Below are 13,615 nucleotides of genomic sequence, written 5' to 3'. Positions count from 1 at the left end.
CACGTTTCCTTCTGCTCCAGGGGATCCTGCATCTCTGAGGAACCCCAAAGTGCTGGATAGGTTTGCCCCTAGGCTCCGATCTAAGGCTCTCACTCCAGTTCCTACCCCTCAATGTCTACTCCTAAGGTTCACCACCACCCAGGGAGCAAGCAACAGTGTCCAGCCCCTGGAATCACTTCCCTTGGTCCCTGCCCTTGGCAGATGGCTATGACATAGCACAGCCTGGCTGGGCCACCATTTGGAGCAATGGAGAGACTGAGGTGGCATTAGGCCCTTCCAGCTCAAACGCAGTGTGAGGACATCTTGCAAGCACATTGGGTTCTGTTCCTGCCTAGCGTCTGTGCCTTGGGGGAGGGGACGGGGGGAGAAGGGGTGTTCCTAGTTATTTTTAAGTGCCTGAAGCCTTTGATAGAGACTTCAGAGACAGTGCCTCCCACCCTAAGTCCCAAGGGACTTCTCAGGCATGAAAAGAGGCATAACTCAAGCTGAGACAAAGTATCAAGGCCTCAACCTGGGGCACCCCGCCATCTCCCTCCTGGATCCTGGCTTGCTTCATCTTGTCACTCAGCCTTCCCATGAAGGGATAGCAGTCCAGGGATGAGTCTCCATCCCTGGCTGGAACACATTCCTCCCTTCATCTGGAGGGCAGAACACCCCACATCTGGAAATCTGACAACATCCGGGGCTGGGGAGGAGAGAGGGGGGGGGACAAGTTTTTCACTTTTCTTCCAGATGTTTGGCAAGAGTATTGAGAAAGAGAAAAGTGGGGGAGGGGTCTGCAGAGACATCAGAAATACCACAAAGGAAAGACAGCCAAGGGAGACATAGAGAGAAAGACCTCTGTACAGCCCAACCATCCGGACCTGCTGACCCTTGGCACCCCTTGACACAGCAGACTCTAGCTAACGGCATCGTCTCTCACTTACCAGGGTAAAACTGAGGCCCAGGGCCAAGGATGTACATGCGGGATAAACCAGACTTCCAGCCCCACTTCCTTTACCCTAATGCTGTTACCCCTTGGAAAGCAGTTTAAATGGTAAAAGTGCATAGCAGGTCCATCCTGGTCTAGTCTGTGATCTATAGTATAAGGCTCATGTAGTCAGAGCCTCACGGTACGATCTTCCCCTCCCTGGGTTGGGCAGTGGTGTCTTGATCCAGTGCCACCACACATAGGACAGCTCTGGTCATGTAGAGAATGCACTAGAGCCTCTTCCTTCCTCACCAGGGCTCAGATGAGGGCTAAGGCTAGCCTCTGCTTCAACTCTGACTCTCAGCTTGCCCTGGTGGGTCCTGGAGTAGCAGGGCCTAAGCTTACCCACAAGAGTACCTTCCACCCTATGACAGGTACCCAGCACCCAGCAGGGCCTCTTCCAACCCCTTCCAAGGCCAGCTTCACTATAGCTGAGAATAGTGGGATTGGTTGGCAAAACCACGGCGAGCAGATGGACAGGTCCAAGCTGTTGCTTTAGGCCCCCCAGAAAGGACAGCTGAGCAGACAGGATTCTGGCAGGACCTGAGGGGCTTGAAGAACCATAGTGTGGGAGTCTGAATCTCCAACCCCCGTGGTCCCCCAGTTCTGATGGCTGAGCTATGGCCCAGCAACTTGAAAAAAAATCACAAGCCAGGGTACCACAGTCCTGGGCTGAGAAAGGCAGCTCCCATATTTCGCTTTGCTGCCAGGCCCTGACTTCTGAGAAGCCTGTGGACCTGGGCAGGAAAGTCTGGGATGCTGTGGCCTCCTTTTAGACCCTCCTCAATTCCTGACACCAGGATGCTTCCTCTCCCTGGTGGCTCAGTTTAGGATGCTGGCAACAGTTAGCTTCAGTTCACGTACACCGCCAACCCCCCAAACCTTCATCTCAGATGTCAACCCCATTGAGAGTCTTCCTTAAGACTCCCCTGCTCCCTCTTCCTGTATCTCCAACCCCATCCCTGTTCGCCTTAGCATCTGACTGTCTACAGGTGTGGCCCCCACTTCCAGAGCATCAGCTGACACAGCAGGGCCTTTCTTCCACTGTTCCTTGTTGCCAGAGCCTGGTACACAGCAGGCCCTCAATAAATATTAAATGAACCAGTGTCTCAAATTTCTGAGTGTACTCACCTCTCAAAGGGTATTAACCCCCCCCACACACACACACACAGCTATGTATGATATATGGTGAAGTATAACACACACACACACACAGAGCTATGTATGATATATGGTGAGATATACCTGTAATCACAACATCAAGGAGTCAGAGGTAGGACACAAGTGAATTTGAAGCCAGCATAGAATACACAAGACCTATAAAGATCTGATATGGTGGTGCATATTTTAATCCCAGCACATGGGAGGCAGAGGCAAGTAGGTCTCTGATTTTGAAGTTAGGCTCTTCTACAGAGAGAGTGCCAAGACAGCCCGGACTATACAAAGAAACCCTATCTTTAAAAACAAACAAGCAAGTAAATAAATGGCCAGAGGCTTGGTAGTTAAGAACACTTGCAGAGGCCTCCAGTTCAACCCCTAGCACATCGCCTCTGCCTATAACCCCAGCTCTAGAGGACCTGAACTCTTTTGTCCTCCACGGGTAACCATACATGTGGCACACTCTCATGCAGACACACACATAAATAAAAATAAGTAGAAAAGGAAAAACCTGCTAAGCTCGGAGGGGCTTCCTGACCGCCTACAGAGCTCCCTCCCCCAGGACGGTATGAAGCCAACAGTCCTCAGACCCACCATCTACTTCCTGTGTCCTTCCTCTTCCAGGGCCCAACTCAATTCAGACCTGCTGCTCAGGTTCCTCACTCTCTAGCTACTAGTTGAACCCCCTATCACAGCCTAAAGAGGGGTAAGTCTGCCCTGCACAGGGTGCACATACAGACTGACCAGTGATGACTGACCAGCAGGGGGCATAGAAGGGATGGGAACTGCCAGCCTTTGGTCCCCAAACTCAAACTCTAGACTCCTAACCTACACCCTAAAGCTGAAACCTGGAAGCCTAAACCCAAACCAGAGACCAAGTGTTCCAAGTCTGAACCCAGACCCCAAAGACCACCACACCTAGGACCCAGGCCCAGGTCTTGGGACTCACACCCTGAATCCAGACTTGAAAACCTAGAATGCCAAACCTAGCCCTTTAAACCCAGGTGCTAAGACCCAGAACTTAGACTTCTAAAGCTACATTTGAGATCCAGGATCCAAGACTCGGGATTTTAAACTCAAGTCCTCGCCTCAGGACAGGCTGACGATGGATTTCCACGTGGACACTGCCTGCTGAATAGAGTGGACAAAACAGGCTACGGGGAGGGTGAACCCTTGGCAGTCCCTGATGGGTGCTTGGCAGACCTCCCTGCCAATGTTTAGAGGGCAGAGGAATGCCTGTATGCTATCAGAGCCAATATGGGTAGCTGAGAGTACGATGGCCATATGGGAAAGATGGGTCCCTTGGGCCCAAGAGCAAGAGGCAGGGAAAGAGGGTCAGGCTTCCCACGTGTCCTTGTCCCCCAGCCGCAGGCTCCACAGGCAGTCCTGGCCCACTCGGGTCCGCCCCTCCTGGCTTGCAGCCTCTGGGCTGGGATGCAGGCCCACACTTCCCGGAGGAGTCGAGAACGGGGCCTGGGCCAGACCCAGAGCCTTAGAAGTAGGTCAAATGTTGCTGTGCAGCAGGTCCTGGGGACCCTGTCATGGCCCCAGCAGGTCCATGGGCTGTAGCTCATTTACCACAGCACATGTGTGTGACCAAGTTGTAAACTTATAACTATTATGTTGAGTCCCCATGAACACAGACCCTTCCTTACTGGGGTCCCTGGGTCCTGCCTCAGTTGTACTGATGCAGGATCTGTGGCCCTAGGAACTGCCCAGTAGCTGGCTAGAGGGGTCAAAGGGTAGTCAAAAGAACTGAGAAAGCAAATGAGTGTAGGAATATCTGAACCATCCTATGGGCTTCGGTGAGAGTCTGACTCCAAGGAGAACTTCCCAGCAAGGCTGATCAGCCACCAACAGGATGTGGCCTGCTTCCCAAGGCACAACCCCAGGCCTGGAAAATGGAAAACAGTGCCTACGGGAGAGACAGAAGGCTCTCCATGCTCTTGTGAGCCAATCTGGTCTCTATTCCTCCTGGACTCAGTTTCCCCACCTAACCAATGGATGATGGTAAGGCAAGATGGTGGTGGGTTCTGAGGGCCATGTCTGCTCTGAGCCCTGGCCCATCCTTGCCACCACACACAGACAACTCTGTCCTCGGGCAGGCCAAACACAACTCCCAGGCCCCTCCCTTTTGCCCACTGTGCTGACAGGGACCAGATGCTCCAGCCTTGTGGTTCTAGGGGTGGGGGTGGTAGGGCTCAGTGGGCTGGCAGGCAAGCCCTGGGTTTGGCCCAGGGACCTATAATCAGCTCCTGCCCCTCTGATCCTAGCCCAGGACTGACGCTTTGGGGCTGTGGTGTCCTGGCCGGCTGTGGCCATGGCCGCTATATTTGGGAGCCTAATTCAGCATGAAGGAGGAGGTAGCAGGCCAGAGCCTCCAGGGTCTAGGGCCTCACGGGGGACAGTGTGGGGACAGTAATGTCCAGGCTTGGTCCATTATGGAAGGAAGGCACACCCCTGTTTTCAGAAGATGAACTGGTCTCATGAGTCTGGCTTGCGGGGGACCTCAATTCTGCCCGTCACAGTTCACCCAAGAAAGGACACAGAAGACGTGTCTGAAATAGGAATACAAGCTGGGGCTATGTAGTCTAAGAGACTGAGAAGGGGTTGGGAGCTTTCAAGGATGAGTGAAGGGCAGGGACGGTGGCTCAGAGGATAAAGTGTTTGCTGTGTGACCATGAGGACCTGAGTTCAGATCTCTAGAGTCCACAGAAAGTCTGGATGCAGTGATCCCAGGGTCTCTATTGAGAGATAGAAGACACAGACGGCCTGGAAACCAGAGGACTGGCCAGCCTGGGGTGCACCAAAACAAGCAATAGGAGACCCTGCCTCAAACAAGATGGAAGGCCAGGACCAACACCAAAGGTTGCCTTCTGACTTCCACACATGTGCCATGGGGTATGTGGTACACGCACCCACATTCCATTCATGAACAGCATAAGCACGCGTGCACGCACGCACACACACACACAAACACTCAAGCGCGTACAAATATGTATGTGTATGGGTGTTTTGCCTGAATGTATGTCTGTGTACCACATGCATGCCTGATGCCCACAGAGGCCAGAAGATAGCATTGGATCCTCTGAGACCGCAGTTACAGATGGTTGTGAGCCACCATGTTTGGGTGCTGGGAATTGAATACCTGGTCCTCTGGAAGACCAGCCAGTGCTCTTAACTGCTGAGCCATCTTTCCGATTGTCTGCAACCTTTATTATTAACCTAATTATTATTTTATTATCATTATTTGGGGGTGAGCAGGAGCAAAGCCCGTAATGAGCGAGGCTTGGGGGAGAGGCACATGGCACCGAAGATGAGGTGTCAACATGCTGGTTAAGGAAGTACAGAAAATGGCCCTGAGGTACCCCCCGAGCTCTGGTTCCCTCAGCCTGTCTGCTGGTGTAGCTTCTGGACAGGGCCCTGCCCCTCTCCCCAGCATGGCCTGTGACCGCCCTGAACTGCTTTGACATTCCCTGCCATCTCGCCAAACCCTGTTCCCTCCCACCAGCAGTCTCCCAAAGAGCAAATATTTATTGTCCTTGGAAGAAAAAAAAAAAAAAAAACAAGTATTAGAAGAAGAATCCCCTTTTAGGATCCTTGGAAGAAGGAAAAAAAAAGTGATTCCCTTTTAGGATCAGGGTCTGGGAGCTGCTATATTTGAGGTTTGCAAGGGCTCAGCAGTGGCCTGAGATGACCAGAAACCCCCTGGAAAGGATGAGGGAGGGAGAAAGAGATGTCAGTGCAAGCTGGTCTTGGAGAAGTAGCTGGTGGCTGCCCGGCACTGCTGTGCTGGGGTATTGCCCAGCTCCTGATCCAAGACCTCACTCTTCCCTCCACTTGCCTCTATTTCCCCATGTCTTTCCCAGAGCAGGAGTGAATGTGTGCACTGGCCTGAGGTGCGGACGTGTGTGACTGCCTGGTCTTTGTGGTTTATGTGAGCATAGCCATGGGCTCGAGGGTGGGGCCACATGTGTGACTGTGTGGAAGTATGTGATCTTATATGCTTATATGTGTCACCAGGCTGTGACCGAGCATGGGTCCTGTGCGTGTGTTTGTCTGTGAGCCTGTTCATCTGTTGGCATGAGTGGGGTGGGGCCATGTGGACACAACCTCCGTTGAATGGCCAATTCAGTCCAAAATGCAAGTAAATTTAGCAGAGGGGAAAAAAAAATGTCAGTCATCCGAGGAGTCTGAATTGACTGGTTGTTTGGCTGGATGGATCAACTGTCTCAGGCAAAACAGGAGTAAGCAGTTCCCTGGGGCCATCATGAAAAATGGCACACAGGACTCCTGACTATGAAATCAAGGCAGAGACAGGAGGGTTGGGAGAGAGAGAGAGAGAGAGAGAGAGAGAGAGAGAGAGAGAGAGAGAGAGAGAGAGAGAGAGCAAGAGAGCAGATTCAGAAGCAAAAGGTTGCTGAAGTGGGTCAGGGACAAAGAGAGGCTAGATACGCTGTCACATGGACATATGGACACATACACCCAGCGCCAGGGGCCAGGAGTCTCTATTCTCACCTCCTAACCTCAAGCAGCCAGAGTGGACAAGGAGTGGAAATGAGGTAGTGATGTAGGAAGAAAGGACCAGCATGCATTACTGGGACAGGAATGAGGAAGAAGGCAGGGTATGGTCAAGGAGAAGAGCTTGGGATGTCCAAAGCAGAAAGGGGAGAAAAAGCAACAGTGATGATGCTTTTGAAACAAGCATCTCAGGGCTGGAGAAAGGAGCACTGGCTGCTCTTGCAGAGGACCCCGGCTCATTTCCTACCACCTACGTGTGGTGGCTCACAACGGTCATTTATAGCTCCAGTTCCATGGGATTCAACGCCTTCTTCTGTCTTCAAGGGCACCAGGTGCACATGTGTGTGGTGCATAGACATACACATGCAAATAAAACATCTATACACAAAAACAATTTTTAAATTTTTTAAATCTTAAGCTAAGTGTGGTAGTCCACACCTATAATCCCAGTACCCTGGAGATGGAGGCAGGGGTATTAGGTGTTCAAAATCATCCTTAGCAATCTAATGAGCTGTGGCCAGCATGGGCCACATGAGACCCTGCATCCAAAAAAAAAAGCCCAAAAATGCAAAGAGAGACAGAAAGAGAAGGCAGTGTGGGTTGGAAGAGCCTCCCTGTCCCCTTACAAGCCCTTCCTAGCTGTGGTGGCCCCACCAGACCTAGAGCTGTCCCCTCTCTGCCCCACCCAGCACCAGCTGTGCCTCTGCCTCCAGTGGCCACACAAAAACCCTCTGTGGTGCAGGGTGTGGATGTTGCATTAAAAATGGCCCAAGCCCCCAGCCAGGAATAGTTAGGGTTGATTCTGGTACCTGCTTCAGTAACTATTTATATATCTACCCACCCACCCTGTGTGGTTAGGCTGAAATGCAGACACAGGCTCAAACACAGACAGACAGACAGACACACACACACACACACACACACACACACACACACACATGCTTGCATACATGCATGGATGCATGCACACTTGGTATCAGGATGCTAACCTGATACCAAGTAGACATCAATACTCCCCATTCTACCTTTGTGGAATGAATTTGCCTCAATAGTTCAGAACTGAGCTCAGAGGCTGTTCTGTGCAAGTCTCCAGGCTCCTTTATTGGGGCAACTGTCACCAGTTCCAGTTCCATTATACTAACACTGGAGTCAACAGGAACCAACACAAACTAGTGTGTGTGTGTGTGTGTGTGTACTGTATATACTTATTCTGGAACCTTAGTCCCCAGATACTGTCTTGGATATTCCTGTCCATGAATCTTTATACTAAGACTCTCCCACTAGATAGAGGTGTTAACAGGCATAGCCATGCACCCGTGCACACATATCTACAAGCTTTTGCACACACCAGGTGACCACCCTTTGAGCTCACACATATGGAATCAACTCTGATTGTACAAAGGAACAAGAAGGAGGCAGCAGAAGGCCACAGAAACCAGACTGTTCTATTTAGTGTGCTCTGGTACTTCTGAGACACCCCTAGAGCCCCCTCGTGTGTGTGTGTGTGTGTGTGTGTGTGTGTGTGTGTGTCCAGGTGTTCACAACCTTTCCAGTGGCTCATCCCCCACACTGCATCCTTCCGCCACTTTGGAACCTTGCGTGGAAGTCTGTCCACAGAGAGGGAAACAGAGGCCTGAGACAGCAGCTGGACTGGGGAGGTCAGCACCCCCAAGTTCAGGCCTTTGGAGCCACAGCATCTGTGTTGTTTTTGGCATAGCTAGGCCAGATAAGGATGGGGTCAGTGCTTGCCTGCCTCTCATGGGAAAGGACTCTGTGGAAGGTTCCCGACCCATTTGTTTCCCATACCATGGACCCTAGGACAAGCACAGGGCAGGCAAAAGGGAATGAGGGATGATTGGGGGAGGGGAAGTGGGAGGGAGAGACAGACAAGTTGCTGTTGCAATGGCCTTGAGGCTACTACTTCGAGCTAACAGCAGACTCAGAGACTCTCAGATGCTGGGGTCCAGTAAGTGAGCCCCAAGTGCATGACCTGGAAAAAATGGGAAGGGGCAGAGTAAGGCACACAGCTCAGCCCTCTGCTGCAGAGAGCCCCAAGAAGTTTTTCAGTCATCTCTCAGAGCCATAATTCAGGTAGCTAGATGGCTCAAGTATTTGGAGGCAGCATTGGGGACATTAGGAAACAGTGGGGCAGCATCACCCTCATCAAAGCAGATTTGGTGCTGGGTCTGGCTTCAGTGCCAGGGGACTGGACTGCTGGGCCCCTCACTGATTCCCTAAGCCCCTTCCCCTGAGAGTGTTCAGTGGTCACTTCTGCAGTATGGGGATGGGTGTGTGTGTCATCAGCTGTGCTTCTGAGTCCTAAATCCTCTCTTTTCCCCCACTTTGTTAACCTTTGCCCCTATCTGGATTTTAGTGAGAAACAGAGAGCTGGAGCTTAGAGTTCTGTCAACATGGGGACAATGGTTAGGAACAATGGGCCTAGCCCAGGCTGCAGATAAACTGGAAGGGACTGAAGGATGGGTGTACAGCAGGCAACCCTGGACAAAGATCATCTCCCACCCCTGAATAGTGTCTTGCTTTCAGGAGTCCTGGTCTTGTATGATAAGCAGAAGAGATTGTGGTGGGTGTAGCAGGGGATTCTGCGTAGCTTGAGACCCCTCCAAAAGCTACGCCCAATTAGCATGATCACACCCTTCTCCCAGCCTGTAATCATTGTAGATTCAGCTCAGCAAAACACAGAGCAGGGCTGAGATGGATCGGTGCTTAAAAGCACTTGCTGTTCTTGTAGAGGACTAGAGTTGGGTCTCCAGCACCCACATACGACAGACAACTACCTGTAACTGAAACTAAGGGGGCTCTTATGCCCTCTTTGGGCTCCCAAAGGCACCTACATTCATGTAGAAATATACAGACACATCATGACTGTCTCTGCCTCTGTCTCTGTCACTGTCACCTCCATCATCCTCTTCCCAACTCTCAGGTTCAGAGGGAAAGCATGTGACTCTTTCCAGCCCAGTCATCCCATCTCAGGGATAGCTGGGCTAGGACTTGGGTGGGACTTCTCTTCCAATCTGAGGGCTACCAGACTACGGGCTTCCATTTTCACAACTTGCCCCATGGGCCGATCTTGGGCTTTCCGAGGGCCTGCCGTTGGGTAGAGTCAGAGCGAGCACTTCCTAAGTCAGAGACTTGACCTGAGAGGCATAGGAAAGCCTTTCTGAGATCCTGAGATCTGCCTCCTTCTCTTGGAGAAAGTGAGGCTCAGAGGGGAGGCCCCTCCCTAGAGTAACTGAATGAGCCAAGCAGGGTGCGGGAATCCAAAGCTCCAGCCAGTGTCTATGCTGTTCTTGAGGCCAGGGAGATGAGCCTGCCCTGGGGGAGAGGCTGAGACTATAGGCAGGAATATGCTTTACCCTGGAAAGTTTGGATTTATCTCTAGCACCACAAAATAAAACCCCTAGCTAAGAACCAGGAGTTACAGGTCTCACTTTGCTGGGGTTGGGCTGTAAACTCTGGAAGCTTGCTGAGAGGAGGAGACATTGGAGATGTAAGGAGAGGGGAAGGGACAAGTTAAACAGCCTGCAGTAAGAGGCAGAGGCGCAGGGCTCATGGATACATTAAGGACCATGTCTGCTTCCTTCTCAGAGTCTAGAGTGGGAACCCAGTCCAGCACACGTCCTTGCCCCTCACTATTCCCAGGAACCCTTTGTGGCTCTGCTTGACCTAGAAGATTGAGAAGGAGTCATCTTAGGACCAGTTCTGCTCATTGGGCAGGGAACGACTTCTGGGGATCAAGTGTTGGGTATTGCTTGCAGGAATGGCCCAGAGGTCAGAGCTCTAGTCCCCTGCTTCTGTGTCTCCAGTTCTGGTGCAGAAGACAGGGAAGGAAGACAAAGAGTGGGCCAGGGCTGAGGAGGCCACCAACCAGGGTGCATGACTGAGCCGGAAATGGGCTTTTCATCTACACCAGGAGAGGGTGAGGGACCTCAGGAGAAAGACCTTAGCCAGTATCCTGCCTTAGCTGAACACAGTCCTGCTGCTGCTGTCTCCTTTAGCTTTAGGATGATATCTGAGCCATGACTAGCTACTCTCCTGGTATCTGTGATACCTCCTACAAGGGGATTGCCTCCTTTTATCTTCTTTACACACACGCAAACACACACACACACACTAACACACTAACACATACACACACTTTTATAAACTTTCTCGAAGTACTTCTTCTCTCTGGACAGTTCAGCCAATGTCCATGGCGCCTTCCGCTGGCTCTGTGGCTGGGAAGCCAGGCAGACACATCTCTAATTCAGCCATGAATATGTGACCCTGATCCCAGCCCCAGAATATGCCAGTATAATGTCTTTACCCCAGGTAGTGTCCACTGAGGCACTGGGGAATGACAGGAAGCAGTCCCAGAGAGGGCCCAGGAGACCTCAAATGGCCCAGCATGGACAAGGACCACCCACATAAAGGATATCTCAGGCCAGAGAATCAAGATTAAGGTTCCTCACCCAGGTCCAAGTCCCAGTCCCCAGCAAGGACTCAGGGTCTGAGTTCATACCTCCTCCTTCCTTGGCCCCCTCCTCCATTCAAACCACAGTGCCCTGAGGCCTCTGGAACGCGTGCCCAGGACCTCAGTGATATTTTGAGTTTAAGAAAACTTTGCAGTCGGCAGGAGCTCTTAAAGGTTATAAATAGCAACTGCGGGAGCCCATGCCGGGAGAGGCGGAAACACGTGTCAAATACGCCTGGGAGGAGGGTATTCCAAGGCACAGACCCCTACCCCCGCCCTCTCACACATACCCACACACACACTAGGGACCTACCAGCCTCTGGGCATTTTACAGCCACTGGAGCGGGAAGTCACACCCCACCTGGAAGGTGTCTAGGAAGCAAGACCCCTTCTATCCTCTCAGCAGGGTCCTTGGTAGCTGGATAGGTTGCCAGGGACATGTGGGGGCACTGTTGAAAGGAGATCTGGGTGTGAGGTCTCCCCTTCCCCTCTTCCACCACACACACACACACACACACACACACACACACACACACACACGCCAAGCTGGGAGCTTACCAGCAGAGAAGCCTACACAGGGCTAAGGGGGCTTTGGTCAGTGTTCACTATAACTCCAATCAACAGCTAGGAGCCCTTTGGACCATGGGGGAGGGGTTATTTTAAAGTCACAAGAGAGCCAGGAAGTCTGTAGTCCTATAAGCCCTAATTCTTTCTATCAAATGCTACTTCTGAGCCTTTCCACTCAGAGGGACCTTAACCAATCCAAATAAAGTGTAATTGGAAGACTGAAGACAGCAGGATGGGGAGTCTAACGGAGGAGCACAGATCGCAGGGCATCGGTCTTTCTATGGTCAGATCCCAGGGATTCTGCATAAAAAACAAAAACAAAATCAAAACAAACAAGCAAACAAAAACTGATGTCCCCTGGCTGGGCAGCTGAGGAAGAGAAGGGGCCTGGACAGGAAGACGCCCTGTCCAGGGTGATAAGGGGTGTAATTTGTCAATGACACAAAACAGGATAGAAGTCTCAACAAGGTCAGTGGTCAGGGACACTCCCATCTCAGGCTTGCCTTAAAGGCAGCCCTCAGGGACCCAATCTAAGATAAAACAGTCATGAAGGCCCCACAGATGCTGAGAGAATAGAAAACCTCCATTAGCACCCTGGATCTTCCCAACTGCCCTCACACAGGACTGGGGTAGGAACTATTACCCCCATGCAAATGCATAAGGAGGGAGGCATGGCCAAGCCTCTACTCGCTGTCTTCAGTCCTGACTCTCTCATATTCTTATATGCCTGCTGGTCCCTAGCGGGTCTGGGGGAGGCAGCCACGCTTGGCATCCAGGCATTCTGAACCTCAGGGAGCCCCAAAGGGTTTATGGGGCTCCCAATGAATGAGAGCCTGTTGAGCGCTGAGGGGGCCCAGCCCAAGTAAACACAGTTGGGTCTGAGCTGCCATTCTCCCTTGCCTACCTACCCAGGACCCAGGACCAAAATACGATTTCCTGTCCCCAGGCTAAGGGCCAGAATCACCCCTCTCAGCCTTAGGCTGGGGCCCACTGGAGGAACACAGACTGGCCTGAATGCCAGAATTTCAGATGCAAAGCTCTGCCTGCATCCAAGATGGATCCCTGGTCACTTTGATTCTCAAACCTTTCATCTGTTAATGGCAGATTGGAAACTGTGGCCATGAATAGGGGTCCAGCTCAGGGGCACACGGACCAAGCAAAACAGGTCCCAGTCCCCTGCCCCATGCAAAGCAAAGACTATCAGGAGAAGAGAGAGATTCCTGGATCAGAGGAACAGGGTGTCAGGGGTTTAATAGGAAATAGGGGAGCCCTCCCTCCTTTGGCTATAACAGCCCACTGGCCTATACAAATGAAACCCAGTACCTCTGTGACCCTGGATACACAATGGTGGATACATACTTGAATAACCCTTGAGTAGCATACCCCAGAATACCTCAGTTTGGGGACAAGATGCCTATTAGAGCTGTTTGTGCTGTTTGTCATGGTCTTGCTGTGCCCTGGACAATACACTTTGTTCTCAGGTCTCAGTTTCCCCTGCCTGGAGACCAGGTACTAACAAGCTTCTTGCTTCCCGTATTAGTTTGTGAGCCAAAGTAGTAGATCGGCAAGCTGGGTGAGGTGGTACTTGCCTATCATCACAGCACTCGGGAGGCTGATGCAGGAAGACTGGTAGTTCAGATTCAGTCTCTCAGACAGAATAACCATTCTGTGCTCACTTATATAATAAGATGGTGCTCACTTACATAATAGCAGCACCCCGAGAGCCAAGGCAAGAAGATCAGGAGTTGAAGGTAGTCTAGGCTACGTATCAAATCCTCAGCCAGTCTGGGCTAGATATCTACAATATCCCTAACTCACAAAAACAGAACAAAAGACATTGAGACCAAATGTATGGAACCCAGAAGGTCTAAGGAGAGGTGACTCCTGGAGTCAAGGGTTCTAGAAATATGCCCTGGTGACAGAAGAGT

The sequence above is a fragment of the Mus caroli genome, unplaced genomic scaffold, assembly GCF_978045245.1.
Source record: "Mus caroli unplaced genomic scaffold, Mus_caroli_1 scaffold_11, whole genome shotgun sequence".
In the NCBI taxonomy this organism is placed as follows: Eukaryota; Metazoa; Chordata; class Mammalia; order Rodentia; family Muridae; genus Mus; species Mus caroli.
Note: the sequence above shows the minus strand (reverse complement) of the source record.